Here is a 15,273-nt window from a genome sequence, read left to right as displayed (position 1 = left end):
ACCTCTTTGATTTTTCCCGCAAAAAAGGGCCTCTTTGATTCGCAGGATACTGAAAACACAGGAATGGGGAAAGTATGATGGCGATGAACCGATACGAGGAGAACTCTAACTCAGTTAGACGTTAGAGTTAGATTGTAATCCTGAACTAACTCTAAACCAAAGAGGTGTATGGATGGCAGGGTTAGATTGACAATAAATGCTCTTTCTCAATCATTTAACTACTTTGGACCCTATTTCCTGCCGGATTTGCTATGGCCGGCTCTTCTGCGGCCTCCTCCCTCTCACAATTGACATAAACGAACCATCTTTACAAATCCAGCATGCAAAACATGATAATTTTTACTTTGTCCATACAAATGAGATATCCCACTTAAACATACAATTCGTCAATCAAGCTTCACAAAAAACACTCCATGAAGCAAAGCATGAACTAACTCATCACGGAAGTCATTCACGATAGGGAGGGAGCCCGGAGCCCCTCACGCACCGAGGGAGGAGCTCGCCATCGTCGCTCTAGAGGAAGGCTCTGTAGAGCCCAAGCCCCAAGACCCCCCCACCCCGTCACCGGCCCTTGCGAGTTGAGGTCGACACCGACATGGGTAGCAGGGCCGCTTGCCGCCGACTGGGAACTTAATATTTGGGCCTCTAGAAATAATGCAAGCATGAAACTAAAATACCTAGAAAGGTGAACTGAATCTTTGGGCCTCTAGAAATAATGCAAGCCTGAAACTGAAATACCTAGAAAGGTGAACTGAATCTTTGGGCCTCTAGAAAAAATGCAAGCCTGAAACTGAAATACCTAGAAAGGTGAACTGAATCTTTGGGCCTCTAGAAATAATGCAAGCCTGAAACTGAAATACCTAGAAAGGTGAACTAAATCTTTGGGGCTCTAGAAAGATTTTTTACCTCCTCAAGCAACATCAAACAATTCCATGCGTGCAGCACAAATCTATACCAAGTTTGATCAGGATGAGCGAGCAAGATCAATGATATGGCTGTGAGACAGAGAAGGAACGAACAAACTCACCCCTCTCGCAACCTCCCTGGTAGATGCGCCACCGCCGCGCACGACAGAGGGAGAAAAATGACCGGTGAAGGGGGAGCGGGGCGACCTTCGAAGGCCGGAGGGAGAGGGTGGTCGGAGTAGGGAGGTGGAGGCCGGAAGGAGAGGGCGGCCAAAGGAGAGAGAGGGCGAGCGACACTTGGGCGGGCGGCCCTATGGGAAACAGAGAGGAGTCATGCGAGAGGGGGGGGGGAGCGATCTGGTGCAGGCAGGGGAGATTCTTTTAGTTCTCTTTTAGTGGGCCCGAGGATAACTAACCCAATTAGAACCTCTCCACCGGGCTAGGCTTTTTAGCCGGGTTAGAGCAAACTAGCTCAAACTAACCCCTCATGTTTCGATAATTTGAGGCTATTTCAACCCAAACTAGCTCTAACTCAGGGATCTAAACAAAGAGGAGTGGTACTATACATGCTACAGTGTGGACCGTAGCACATTGTTTTTTATGGCCATATCACCACATTGTTTTCTACTGCTGGTTTGCTGGGCTACCGTGGTTCGCACTGCTGGTTCACTAGGCTGCCGTAGTTCGCACTCCTCCGACCTGAGTAGTAGTAGTATATATTGCATCATTCTTTGCTCCTTCTTACTACTACGCACTTCGCCGACATGTGGGAGAGCCAGCATCCGGGTCGACGTGTCATGCACCAGATTAGAGCGCGGAACGGAAGGGGGGCATCACCCTGGTTGGAGCGCCAGTAATTCATGACTATAGTGAGTGGTCATATCATAAGTCTTTCCAGTAGTAACGCGCCATCAAATCACATAGCCCGACCTTTCCAGCAGTATGTTTGAGAATCCGCCACTCGCTTACCCTCCTCTCCTCTCTATCAAACCACCTACCCGAAAACTGCCGCGCATACTACCCGAGAAAAGCCCCGCCCTCAACTTTTAACTACGCGAAAATAGTTCGAGCTTGTTCATTCTATATAAATACTTACTATATGTTTATTCACCCATGGGGTTGTTCAATGAATGGAGGGGCGGGGAGCACAAGTGAACAATACTTGTACTACTAGTAGTAAGTAGGAGTCGTACAGTAGTCACCTTAAATAGAGAGTTTCTTTTCTTTAATGCCACGTACACAAATTGAAATGTTTGTTGTGGAGAGAAAAAGATAATCACTCCACTATATATATACGCAGGAGCCTGAGCGCTTGCTTTACTAGGGTTGCTCTCTTCATTCTCTCATCCTCTCCAGATCTAAACAAGACAGCGGTAGTGACATTTTCTCTCTGCTCACCGTTGGTCACAGATCTGGCCGGATCCCTTCGGCCAATGTGTGTAGAGGACTAAAAGGTGCATCGTTCACGTGGTCATCGCCGCCGAGGGAGGAAACCCACAGCTGCCGGCGGGGCCCGATCCTCTGCCTGTGCCGTTCTCTCCGACACATCGCCGGCTCGGGAGGTCCTCCGACCCTTCTTCCTCCCTGTCGTATTGTGCGCAGATCGGACCTGCCGCTGCCGACATCCCGACGAACCTCAGGTACAAGTTCTTCGAAAGCGGCCTTGCTCTACTGCCCCAGCTCCCAACGTGTCTGCATGTGCATCTTTTTCTACTTCCATCACCTCTTCCAAATCCACCTAAATTTTTAGTATTATTAGAGGTAAAGCTACTTCATGCATTCGAATATAGGACTTGGTTCAAACAACGAAGAAAGGGGGGAAAGTCATAGCATGAATCTAGGACTTGATTCAAAGAGGAAACAACATGGGGAAAGTAGTACAGACCGGGTACCCAACCGGTCTCTTGGTTGAAAAGGGAAATAATGGGAAAACTCAGTACAAACTAGATAAGGAACATATCTATTATTGGTTGAAAAATGGACAGAAAGTGGCGGCTGGTGGAAAAGTCAACAGAGTATGTCCAGGATTAGATTTGCTACCCTCACATAGTTAAAGGTCTCCAGGATTAGATTTGCTGCCCTCACATAGTAAAAGGTCTCCAGGATTAGATTTGCTGCCCTCACATAGTAAAAGTTCTCCAAGATTAGATTTGCTACCCTCACAGAGCATGAACAAACTCGACATCACCACTTTATGCCTCTTTGTAGGTACATTGTGCTGATGCGCCCACTGTAGCATGTCCTTATACCAACCTTTTGCTGTTGTTAATGTAAGGGCGCATGTAAAATGAAGCGATCACACTGTTACCTTAAGGACATGTCTAACCAATGTTATTGTTAATCTAATGCCTCCAGTGATATGATGCAATTAAACTGTGTTAACAAATGGTACTCCTGCTGTTTTCCCAAGTATGATAAGTAAGTTGCTTCTTTACGCTGCTGACTGACCTGGTGTCCCCATGGTCCCATGCCCTTAAACCAACTCTTTAGCTGTTGTTGATTTACTGTATCTGGTAAACAAGCAATGCCACAATTAAAGTAATCCCATATTTGACGAATGTCATAGTTGATCGTAATGCTTCCGGTAACATGAAGCATTACTGATGTCTTAAAATTTCTACTGTCCTTGCGTGATTGCCATGAACATAGTTAAGATGCTTCTTTTCATTTCGTGTATGTTTCGTATATTCTTATTGACCAGCAACTATTTACTTTCTATCTTTTTGTGCAGATAGGGATATCCATTTCACCTTGTTGCTATTGTGACCTTTTGGTGAACTGCACAAAACACTTTTTTGGAATGAGTGTCTTGTGAAGTTCAACTAAAATGTCACGTGGGCAACATCTCTCAATTTTGGTGGAACTGCACAAAATGGTGACTGGAGTTCCCAAAATCTCCGTCAAATTCTGTTGGTAATCTCATGCAACATTTTATTAGCCTTTGCAAGATGAGTCGTCACTGTCACCACAATGGCACTTTATTTTAGTGGAACTGCACAAAATGATAAGCAAATTGTAGTTGCACCTTACATGAGCAGGACAATGAACCTTAATGTTGCTCAACTTTAGTGCAACTACTAAAGACGAACCTGCCAGCTCACGAGAGCAAGTACTTCTTGCTAGCTGAATGATGCAATCTTTGCTTCACTTCAGGTGAACTGCAGAAAAACGCGCATGAATTGAATCATGGAGCTAGAGGTTGACCTCATCCGAGTGGAGTTGCAGGTTCACCAGATCGAGTCGTGGCGGCATAGGGCCCCTCACACCGGTCAGTACCGTCCTTTATCAACATGATTGTGCTTTGCCATGCTGTTCCAACGTTGTATTTTTTAAATAAAGCTATTCTATCGCAATCTTTTCTCATTTTGGAAACAAAGTTTGCTTCAACTAGTGCCACTATTATAGTAATTTCAATGGATGCGTCAAAGATTGACGCATCAGGAACATAGATAGAATTGGTGGCCAAAAGAAAAGGCCAATGTTTGTACAACCCATGCTCTTTCTTATCTGTGCAAACAGGAATACTCTATTACAGATGTTGTGATGGTCAAGAGCATTCGCCAAGTTCTTGGGTTGTATGACACGGCTAGCCAAGATGGATTTAATCCCGATATTCAGTTTATTAAAAGGCTCTAATGGGTTGGTTCTGAATCTTGCAAGTTGGGAATCAATGAGATGTGTAGGCATCTTTGTTGTACTTATTATTTGAATCTTATTTGTTGGTTCTGAATCTTGGAAGCTGGGAATCAATGAGATGTGTAGCCATCTTTGTTGTACTTATTATTTGAATGTTATTTGTTGGTTCTGAATCTTGCAAGCTAGGAAACACGGCATGATGATGCAGAGGACAACAACCATAACAAACTGTTCAAACTTGGTAGTATTGTCTGTGTGAGAGTGCGGCAAATGTGCTGATCATGTGCGTCCTGAGAATAATAATTCTAATTGTTGTGCATGTTGATCCTGCGGCACTGATAGAACGAGCCAATGCATTTCTTGTTTTAAGAACACATTTTAATTAAAGCTAATTAAATTTAAGTAAACTGACCACTAACACTTGTTATTACAGTACCAATACAGACTCGCTCGTGAACCGACGTGTGTGGCCGGAATAGGTTTCTTAATGGAGGCATTTGAATGCGCCGAGGGTGCATATTCTGTAGGGCGTGCAGTGGGTGAGGGAGGGGTCATAACTGTTGTCGCCTATGCACACTCAGTTTACTGTTGAATCCAGTTCCCCAAGAGCTGAAAAACTAACTGATGCTGCCGCCTACTCACCCGTTCACTTGAAGAGACTCCAATGGCGAACCGAGGGGTGAGCCTGCTGGATAAGGACTTCAGCAAGGAGTTCACCTTTGAGTTCTCCGTTCAGTCCCATGGCGGCACCAAGTTGAATGTGATGTACACCAACGATCCGGACTGAGCGAAGCTCTGCCTCGCCGAATTCAAGCAGTACCTACAGGACGAGAAAGCACAAGGTCGCATGATGAGGACATCAATACCATTGTTACACCCACAGTCCCTGCTGCTATACATACTGGACCAATTACTAGAGCTCGCGCACGCCAATTAAATTACCAGGTACTTTCGTTTCTTGGTAATGATTCTAATGTTTATGAGAATATGATGCTGCCTAAATTGGATACATTTGTTTTGCTTACAAATGAAGGGCCTAGCTTGGAGAAGGATGAACATTGGAGCAAGAACAAGCATAGAGATGATGGCATGCGCAAGGGGAATAAGAACGGAGTTACAAGTGATGATTTTAGGACGTTGAAGCCACCATAATGAGTACATGAAGCCTTGGACGAAATATACAAGATGCCACATCATAACTTTCGTTCAGAGGCTATTCTAGGTACTGCGTCACCTTATTATTGGGCCAGGCCCATGTATTTTCGAAATAATTGAGTATAGGCTATTTTTAGAGTCCGTATGTGTGGGGAAACAAGAGATAGGGTTGGTTTCGGACCCCTTCCCCAAGGGCCAGGAAATTCCCCCTCTTCCTCCATATATACAACCCTTAGGGCGTCGTTTAGACTTTCGGTTTTGTTTAGATTAAAAGTTCGCCATAGCTACAACTTCGCGTACTTCGTTTGTGTTCAACGACTAGACCAAGACGTCACATAACCCCATCTTGATCAATAAAGCTTTCATCTTATATTCACAATATCCAGATTGCAATCTCAGTGATGAGGATATCAATACCATTGTTACACCCACAACCCCTACTGCTACATATACTGGACCAATTACTAGAGCTCGCGCACGCCAATTAAATTATCAGGTACTTTCGTTTCTTGGTAATGATTCTAATGTTCATGAGAATATGATGCTGCCTAAATTGGATACATTTGTTTTGCTTACAAATGAAGGGCCTAGGTTGGAGAAGGATGAACATTGGAGCAAGAACAAGCATGGAGATGATGGCATGCGCAAGGGGAACAAGAACGGAGTTACAAGTGATGATTTCAGGACTTTGAAGCCACCATAATGGGTGCATGAAGCCTTGGACGAAATATACAAGATGCCACTTCATAAATTTAGTACCGAGGCTATTCTAGGTGTTGCGTCACCTTATTATTGGGCCAGGCCCATGTAATTTCAAAATACATAAGTATAGGCTATTTTTAGAGTCCGTATGTGTGGGGAAACAAGAGATAGGGTTGATTTCGGACCCCTCCACCAAGGGCCATGAAATTCCCCTCCTCTTCCTCCATATATACAGCCCTTAGGGTACCGTTTAGACTTTGGGTTTTGTTTAGATTAAAGTTCGCCATAGCTGCAACTTTGTGTACTTCGTTTGTGTTCAACGGCCAGACAAAGGCATCACAAAGCCCCACCTTGATCAATAAAGCTTTCCTCCCATATTCGCAATATCCAGATTGCAATCTTAGTTTCTTGCTTGTTCTTCGTTTGCCTGCAGGAAACAGACCTTCGTGGTCAGGTTGATCATGCTCCGGCGTGGTCAATAACCTCTCGCAGTTGGTTTAGCGATTGCTAAGGCGCGACGTCCTCGCACGTTCGTAGTCGGATCGTCAAAGTCGACTTCCTCCAAAACGATAGCCACCATCTCATCGAAAGACGGGACACCTTTGCCTCTATCAAGTGGTATCAGATTTTCAGGTTGCTCGGTGAGATTTTACAGTTTTTCATAGTTTAGATCGAGTCTTTTCTTCATACCTTTAGTCCACGAACAAGCCAAAAAATAGGGTTAGTTCATCCTATACGAAAATCTGAGCCTTTGCATAATCTCTTTTGTATTTGCTTTGTTGAATTTGCGGTTGCATCGTCGTGTCAAGTTGCTGGTCTTAACGTCTAGTTTCCCTTAGAGTTTTGATTTTTGTTCACAAGTTGTCACGCCGCCGCCGCACCATCGTCATCGCTCCTGCAATCTACCACCACCGCTGATCCGCCACTGCTCTGAATCCATATCCATATACCACCACCAATTTGTATCCATATACCACCACCGATCCGTATCCATATACCACCTCCGCTACCATATACCACCACCTTTGCCATATCCTACCACCATATATCCACCACCAATCCGAGTTACTTTCATATTAGGTTTGTTTTCGAGATCCGTCTAATTTCCGATTCGTGTTTCCTTGCCTGAGTAGGTTTCGAAAAAAAAGAGTCTGGAGACCCCCAGGTAGTTTTTAGGCCAAAATTTTCGCAGGCAAAAATATTTTTTCCCTATCCTATTTTTAGGCTTTTCTGAGTCTTTTGAGCCACGTGCCATCATAGTGACTTTTTGTCGCACTTTTTCGTCGTCGCTGCCCTGATTTCTGAAAAAAAAAGTCAAAAAAAAAATTCGTGCCTATCCTGTCAGTTTGACCTGGGAAGAGTTTTGAGACACTCGCCATTATAGTGATTTTTCGCAAAAAAAGAGGAGTGTAAAAAAATCCAGAGTGTGATTTTCCCTTGTTTACGTCCAGCGTCATGATTTAGTTAGTGTTCTAGGCTCGCGTCTCTAACATGGTCTAGCCTAGGACCAGCACAGTACCGTCGTTGAGCATTTATTCAACTTTGCATATCTAAATTGATTATTGTTGACCCTTTTGTTATAAGCCTCCCCAGCTCCACATACATCTATGTCGTGCGTTTGACTCTCCCTGGTAATCGCTCTATCCAAGATTTGAGAGTTTTGACTACAACGGTTGCCGATCACCGCCTGCTGCTGGGTAAGAACTGGTAAGAATTTGAGTTTTGCTTGACGGATTTGTGACGGCCACCACCACCACTTGTTAGTAGTATGTAGGATCACATTCTTGTGTGTTTCTATTGCTGCTAACCATTCCAGGATCACAACCTGACGAGATTGATTGGGAGAACTTAACAGACAAGGAGCTTCATGATAAGTTTCAGCAAATGATGATTGAACATGTGCAAGATGTGTTCAACAATTTTGAAGAGGCCATGGAGAAGATCACTCGCCTTGAGAAGACGTTCGAAACAAAGCTCGATAACAGATTTAATTAACTGCTTGCACGTCTTCCACCATCGGCTGCACCTGCCGCACCTCTGCAACAACAACAACAACTACTACCTCCACGTCGTGAAATAGCCCTCCGCCGAGCGAGCCGTGTCCTTCTTCAGCCTGGCAAACTGTTGGTGCTGCTGTTGATACTTCTGTGGCTCCTGCTGCTGATGCGGAGGATGATTATGCGGGAGATTACGAGGATGAGGTTGATCAAAATCAGAACTACATGCAACCAACAGCACCACAACCACCAGGTCGTCCACATGCAAATAATCACAATGGTAGGGCTCTCCCTCAGGTACGAGATCATGACCATCTTCCTAAACTGAAATTGAATATTCCACCATTTGAGGGTAGATATGTTCCTGATATATATCTTACTTGGGAGTTAGAAACTGAACACGATTTTCATGTTTACAATATCCTGAGGAGAGACGTGTTCCTGCTGCTGTTTGTACTTTCACTAGCTTTGCATGTGTTTGGTGGTCTGAACATTGTAGATTATATCCTATTCTAGCTACTTGGGCTGCTTTGAAAACTGCTATGCGTACTCGTTGGGTTCAACCATATTATCAACCTGAATTAATTCAAAAATTGCAGCGTTTAAGACAAGGAAAAAATTCTGTAGAAGAATATTATCAGGAATTACAAACTGGCATGATTAGATGTGGTATTGCTGAGGAGAATGAAGCTATGCTTGCACGTTTTATGGGTGGATTAAATAGAGAAATTTAGACCATTCTAGAGTATAAGGAGTATACTAATATCACTCGTTTATTCCATCTTGCTTGTAAAGCTGAACGTGAAGTGCAGGATGGACAAGCATTGGCGCGAACTAACTTTTCTGCAGGCCGACCTTCATCATGGACACCGCGTGCATCTTCTACTTCAACTGCACCAGCACCTCCATCAGGTGCCACCTCCAGCCGTGATACAAGAAAGCAGTCACAACCACCATTGTCTGCCAAGAGCGCACCTGGCGGGCCTGCGTAGAGTTCTTCTTCTTCCATGGCATCCACTTGGTACACAAGTGATATTATTTGTCGTCATTGTAAGGGAAGAGGTCATTATGCGAGAGAATGCAAATCTCAGCGTGTGATGATTGCTACTGAGGATGGTGGGTATGAGTCTGCTAGTGACTATGATGAGGAGACTTTGGCTCTTATTACACGTGAAGAACATGGTGGAGATGATTCTGATTATGAGACGCAATACATGGCTCCTGAAGACGCTGATAGGTATGAATGTTTAGTTGCTCAACGTGTTTTGAGTGTGCATGTCACACAAGTGAGCAAAATCAGAGGCACAGTTTGTTCCATACAAAGGGAGTTGTGAAGGAACGTTCTGTGCGCCGGAGGGAGCTGCAACAACTTGGCTAGCATGGAGATGGTGGAGAAGCTATCTCTGACCACAAGACCTCATCCACATCCTTACTACATCCAATGGTTCAACAACATTGGCAAGGCTAAGGTAATACGTACTGTTCGTGTGCATTTTAGTATCTCTACATATGCTGATTATGTTGATTGTGATGTGGTACCTATGCAAGCATATTCCTTATTACTTGGTCGACCATGGCAATTTGATAAAAATTATGTACACCATGGTAGAAACAATCAGTATACTCTTGTTCATAAGGATAAAAATATCACTTTGCTTCCTATGACTCCTGAGTCCATTTTGAAAGATGATATTAATAGAGCTAATAAAGCAAAACAGGAGAAACACAAGAGTGAAAATCAGATTGTGGCAAAAGAATTTGAGCAACAAATGAAGCCTAATAGTAAACCATCTAGTGTTGTTTCTGAAATTAAATTGAAAAGTGCATGTTTACTTGCCACTAAATCTGATATTGATAAGCTAGATTTTAGCAAATCTATTTGCTATGCTTTTGTGTGCAAAGAGGCATTATTTTCATTCGAGGACGTGCCTTCCTCTTTGCCTCCTGCTGTCACTAACATTTTGCAGGAGTTTGCTGACGTCTTTCCACAACACGTGCCACCGGGATTACCTCCCATTCGAGGGATTGAGCATCAGATTGACTTAATTCCCGGTGCATCATTACCCAACCGTGCACCATACCGTGCCAATCCAGAGGAGACGAAGGAGATTATGCGTCAAGTACAGGAGCTGCTCGACAAAGGTTATATACGCGAATCCCTTAGTCCTTGTGTTGTTACTATTATTCTAGTGCCAAAAAAGGATGGTACATCATGTATGTGTGTTGATTGTAGAGGCATTAATAATATTACTATTCGTTATCGCCATCGTATTCCTAGGCTAGATGATATGCTTGATGAATTGAGTGGCTCTACAATATTCTCCAAAGTTGATTTGCGTAGTGGATACCATCAAATTCGTATGAAATTGGGAGATGAATGGAAAACAACATTTAAAACTAAGTTTGGATTATATGAGTGGTTAGTCATGACTTTTGGGTTAACTAATGCACCTAGTACTTTTATGAGATTAATGAACGAAGTTTTACGTGCTTGCATTGGACGATTTGTGGTAGTTTACTTTGATGACATATTGATTTATAGTAGATCCTTGGAAGAACATTTGGAACATTTACGTGCTGTTTTTATTGCTCTACGTGATGCATGTTTGTTTGGTAACCTTGGGATGTGCACCTTTTGTACCAACCGAGTATCCTTTCTTGGCTATGTTGTTACTCCACGGGGAGTTGAAGTTGACAAAGCCAAGATTGAAGCTATTGAGAGTTGTCCGCAGCCCAAAACGGTCACACAAGTGAGGAGTTTTCTTGGCCTCGCTAGATTCTATAGGCGTTTTGTGAGAGATTTTAGCACCATTGCTGCACCTCTCAATGAGCTTATAAAGAAAGATGTGCCTTTTGTTTGGGGTACCGCACAGGAAGAAGACTTCACGATATTGAAAGATAAGTTGACACATGCTCCTTTATTCCAACTTCCTGATTTTAATAAGACTTTTGAGCTTGAATGTGATGCTAGTGGAATTGGATTAGGAGGTGTGTTATTACAAGATGGCAAACCTGTTGCATACTTTTCTGAAAAATTGAGTGGGCCTAGTCTGAATTATTCTACTTATGATAAAGAATTATATGCTCTTGTTCGGACATTAGAAACATGGCAACATTATTTATGTCCCAAAGAATTTGTTATACACTCTGATCATGAATCTTTGAAACATATTAAAAGTCAAGCTAAACAGAATCGTAGACATGCTAAATGGATTGAATTCATTAAGACTTTCCCTTATGTCATTAAACACAAGAAGGGAAAAGAAAATGTTATTGCTGATGCATTATCTCGTCGCTATACTATGCTTTCACAACTTGACTTCAAATATTTGGTTTGGAGACCATCAAAGATCAATATGTGCCTGATGCTGATTTTAAAGATGTAATGCAGAATTGTAAAGAAGGAAGAATGTGGAACAAGTTCATCGTTAATGATGGATTTGTGTTCCGTGCTAACAAGTTATGCATTCCAGCTAGCACCATTTGTCTTTTGTTGTTACAGGAGGCGTATGGAGGAGGATTAATGGGACACTTTGGCATGAGGAAGACGGAGGATGTACTTGCTACACATTTCTTTTGGCCAAAGATGAGATGGGATGCCGAGCATTTTATTGCTCGCTGTACTACATGTCAAAAAGCTAAGTCATGACTCAATCCTCATGGTTTATATATGCCTTTGCCTGTACCTAGTGTTCCTTGGTAGGATATATATATGGACTTTGTTTTAGGTTTACCTTGAATAAAAGAAGGGGAGGGATAGCATATTTGTTGTCGTGGATAGATTCTCAAAAATGGCACACTTTATACCATGTCATAAAAGCGATGATGCTGTTAATGTTGCTGATTTGTTCTTTCGTGAAATTATTTGCTTGCATGGTGTGCCAAATACTATTGTTTCAGATCATGATAGTAAATTGCTTAGCCACTTTTGGAGATGTTTATGGGCTAAGTTGGGGACTAAACTGCTTTTTAGTACTACTTGTCACCCCCAAACTGATGGACAAACTGAAGTAGTCAATAGAACATTGTCTACTATGCTTAGGGCTGTTTTGAAGAAGAATAAGAAAATGTGGGAGGAATGCTTGCCTCATATTGAATTTACTTATAATCGTTCATTGCATTCTACTACTAAGATGTGCCCTTTTGAAGTTGTGTATGGTTTCCTACCTCGTGCACCTATTGATTTGTTGCATCTTCCATCTTCGGGGAAGGTTAATTTTGATGCTAAATAACGTGCTGAATTGATTTTAAAAATGCATGAGTTAACTAAGGAAAACATTGAGTGTATGAATGCTAAATATAAACTTGCTGGAGATAAGGGTAGAAAACATGTTGTGTTTGCACCTGGAGATCTTGTTTGGTTACATTTGCGTAAGGATAGATATCCTGATTTGCGCAAATCAAAGCTAATGCCTCGTGCTGATGGTCCATTTAAGGTGTTGGAGAAAATAAATGATAATGCATATAAACTTGAGCTGCCTGCAGATTTTGGGGTTAGTCCCACTTTTAACATTGCAGATTTGAAGCCTTATTTGGGTGAGGAAGATGAGCTTCCGGCGAGGACGACTTCATTTCAAGAAGGGGAGGATGATGAGGACATCAATACCATTGTTACACCCAAAGCCCCTACTGCTACATATACTGGACCAATTACTAGAGCTAGTGCACGCCAATTAAATTATCAGGTACTTTCGTTTCTTGGTAATGATTCTAATGTTCATGAGAATATGATGCTGCCTAAATTGGATACATTTGTTTTGCTTACAAATGAAGGGCATAGGTTGGAGAAGGATGAACATTGGAGCAAGAACAAGCATGGACATGATGGCATGCGCAAGGGGAACAAGAACGGAGTTACAAGTGATGATTTCAGGACTTTCAAGCCACCATAATGGGTGCATGAAGCCTTGGACGAAATATACAAGATGCCACTTCATAAATTTCGTCCTGAGGCTATTCTAGGTGCCGCGTCACCTTATTATTGAGCCAGGCCCATGTAATTTTGAAATACATAAGTATAGGCTATTTTTAGAGCCCGTATGTGTGGGGAAACAAGAGATAGGGTTGATTTGGGACCCCTCAACCAAGGGCCACGAAATTCCCCCCTCTTCCTCCATATATACAGCGCTCAGGGCACCGTTTAGACTTTTGTTTTGTTTATATTAAAGTTTTCCATAGCTGCAACTTCACGTACTTCGTTTGTGTTCAACGACTAGACAAAGGCGTCACAGAACCCCACCTTCATCAATAAAGCTTTCATCTTATATTCGCAATATCCAGATTGTAATCTTAGTTTCTTGCTTGTTCTTTGTTTGCTTGCAGCAAACAGACCTTCGTGGTCAGGTTGATCATGCTCCGGCATGGTCAATAACCTCTCGGAGTTGGTTTAACAATTGCTAAGGTGTGATGTCCTCACACGTTCGTAGTCGGATCGTCAAATTCGACTTCCTCCAAAACAATAGCCACCATCTCATCGAAAGACGGGACACCTTTGCCTCTATCACTCAGTTTCTTGCTTGTTATTCATTTGCTCATAGGAAATGGACCCTCGTGGTCAGGTTGATCATGCTCTGGCATGGTCAATAACCTCTCGGATTTGGTTTAGCGATTGCTAAGGCGCGACGTCCTCGCACGTACGTAGTCGGATCGTCAAAGTCTACCCCTCCAAAATGATAATCACCATCTCATCGAAAGATGGGACACCTTTGCCTCTATCAAGTGGTATCAGATTTCCAAGTTGCTCGGTGAGATTTTATAGTTTTTTGTAATTTAGATCGAGTTCGTTCTTCATACCTACAGTCCACGAAAAAGCAAAAAAAATTAGGGTTAGTTCCTCATATCCATACCAATCTGAGCCTTTGCATAATCTTTTTAGGGTTTTGCATTGTTTAATTTGCGGTTGCATCGTCATGTTTAGTTGCTGGTCTTAGTGTCTAGTCCTTGAGAGTTTCGAGTTCTATTCACAAGTTGTCACGCCACCGCCGCATCATCATTGTCACCGCTGCCATATACCCACCATCATCGTCACCGCTGCCATATACCACCATCGTCATCACCGCTGCCATATACCACCATCGTCATCATCGCTGCCATCTACCACATATCCACCGCCATCACGATAATCCGAGTCCACAAAAAAAAGAGGAAAAAAAGTGCAAAAAAAGTGACAAATAAGGAAAAAAATTCAGAGCGTTCTCCTCCCTTGGTTACGTGCAACGCCATGATTTTGTTAGTGTTCTAGGCTCGCTTCTCTAGCATGGTCTAGCCTAGGACCAGCACAGTACCATCGTTGAGCGCTGCATGGTAAACAAACGAGAGTCATCGGAAGATGATTGTACGTGAGAGCCTGACGGCTGGGACCCACGAGGTCCATGGTCGCACGCAAGGAAAGTTCCTCCTTATTAAGCTGCTTCCTTCCCCTGACAGCTGGGACCCACCGGCTGTATCTTCGCACGGAAGGAAGTGCCTCCTTGTTATGCGAAAAAACTATTCCTTTCGATGACAGCTGGGACCCGGCAGATTTGATGGCTCACTTGTTGACCCACCATATTTCACGAAAAAAATGTTCCCCCCTCTCTCAGCTCGAACCCAACGGAAGTGCCTCCTTATTACGCACAAAAAAATGAATACTCCCCCCGCTAGCTGGGACCCACCTTGGTGGGAGGCTGACTTGTGGGCCTATGCTACGTCTTGAGCTTGTGCTTGTTTTCCTTGAAGAGGAAAGGGTGATGCAGCAATAGTAGCGTAAGTATTTCCCTTAGTTTTTGAGAACCAAGGTATCAATCCAGTAGGAGGCTCCTCAAAAGTCCCACGCACCTACACAAACAAACAAAGAACTCGCAACCAACGCAATAAAGGGGTTGTTAATTCCTTCATGG

This window comes from Triticum aestivum, chromosome 4B (genome assembly GCF_018294505.1).
Source record: "Triticum aestivum cultivar Chinese Spring chromosome 4B, IWGSC CS RefSeq v2.1, whole genome shotgun sequence".
NCBI classification, from domain to species: Eukaryota; Viridiplantae; Streptophyta; class Magnoliopsida; order Poales; family Poaceae; genus Triticum; species Triticum aestivum.
This window is presented reverse-complemented; position numbering follows the sequence as displayed.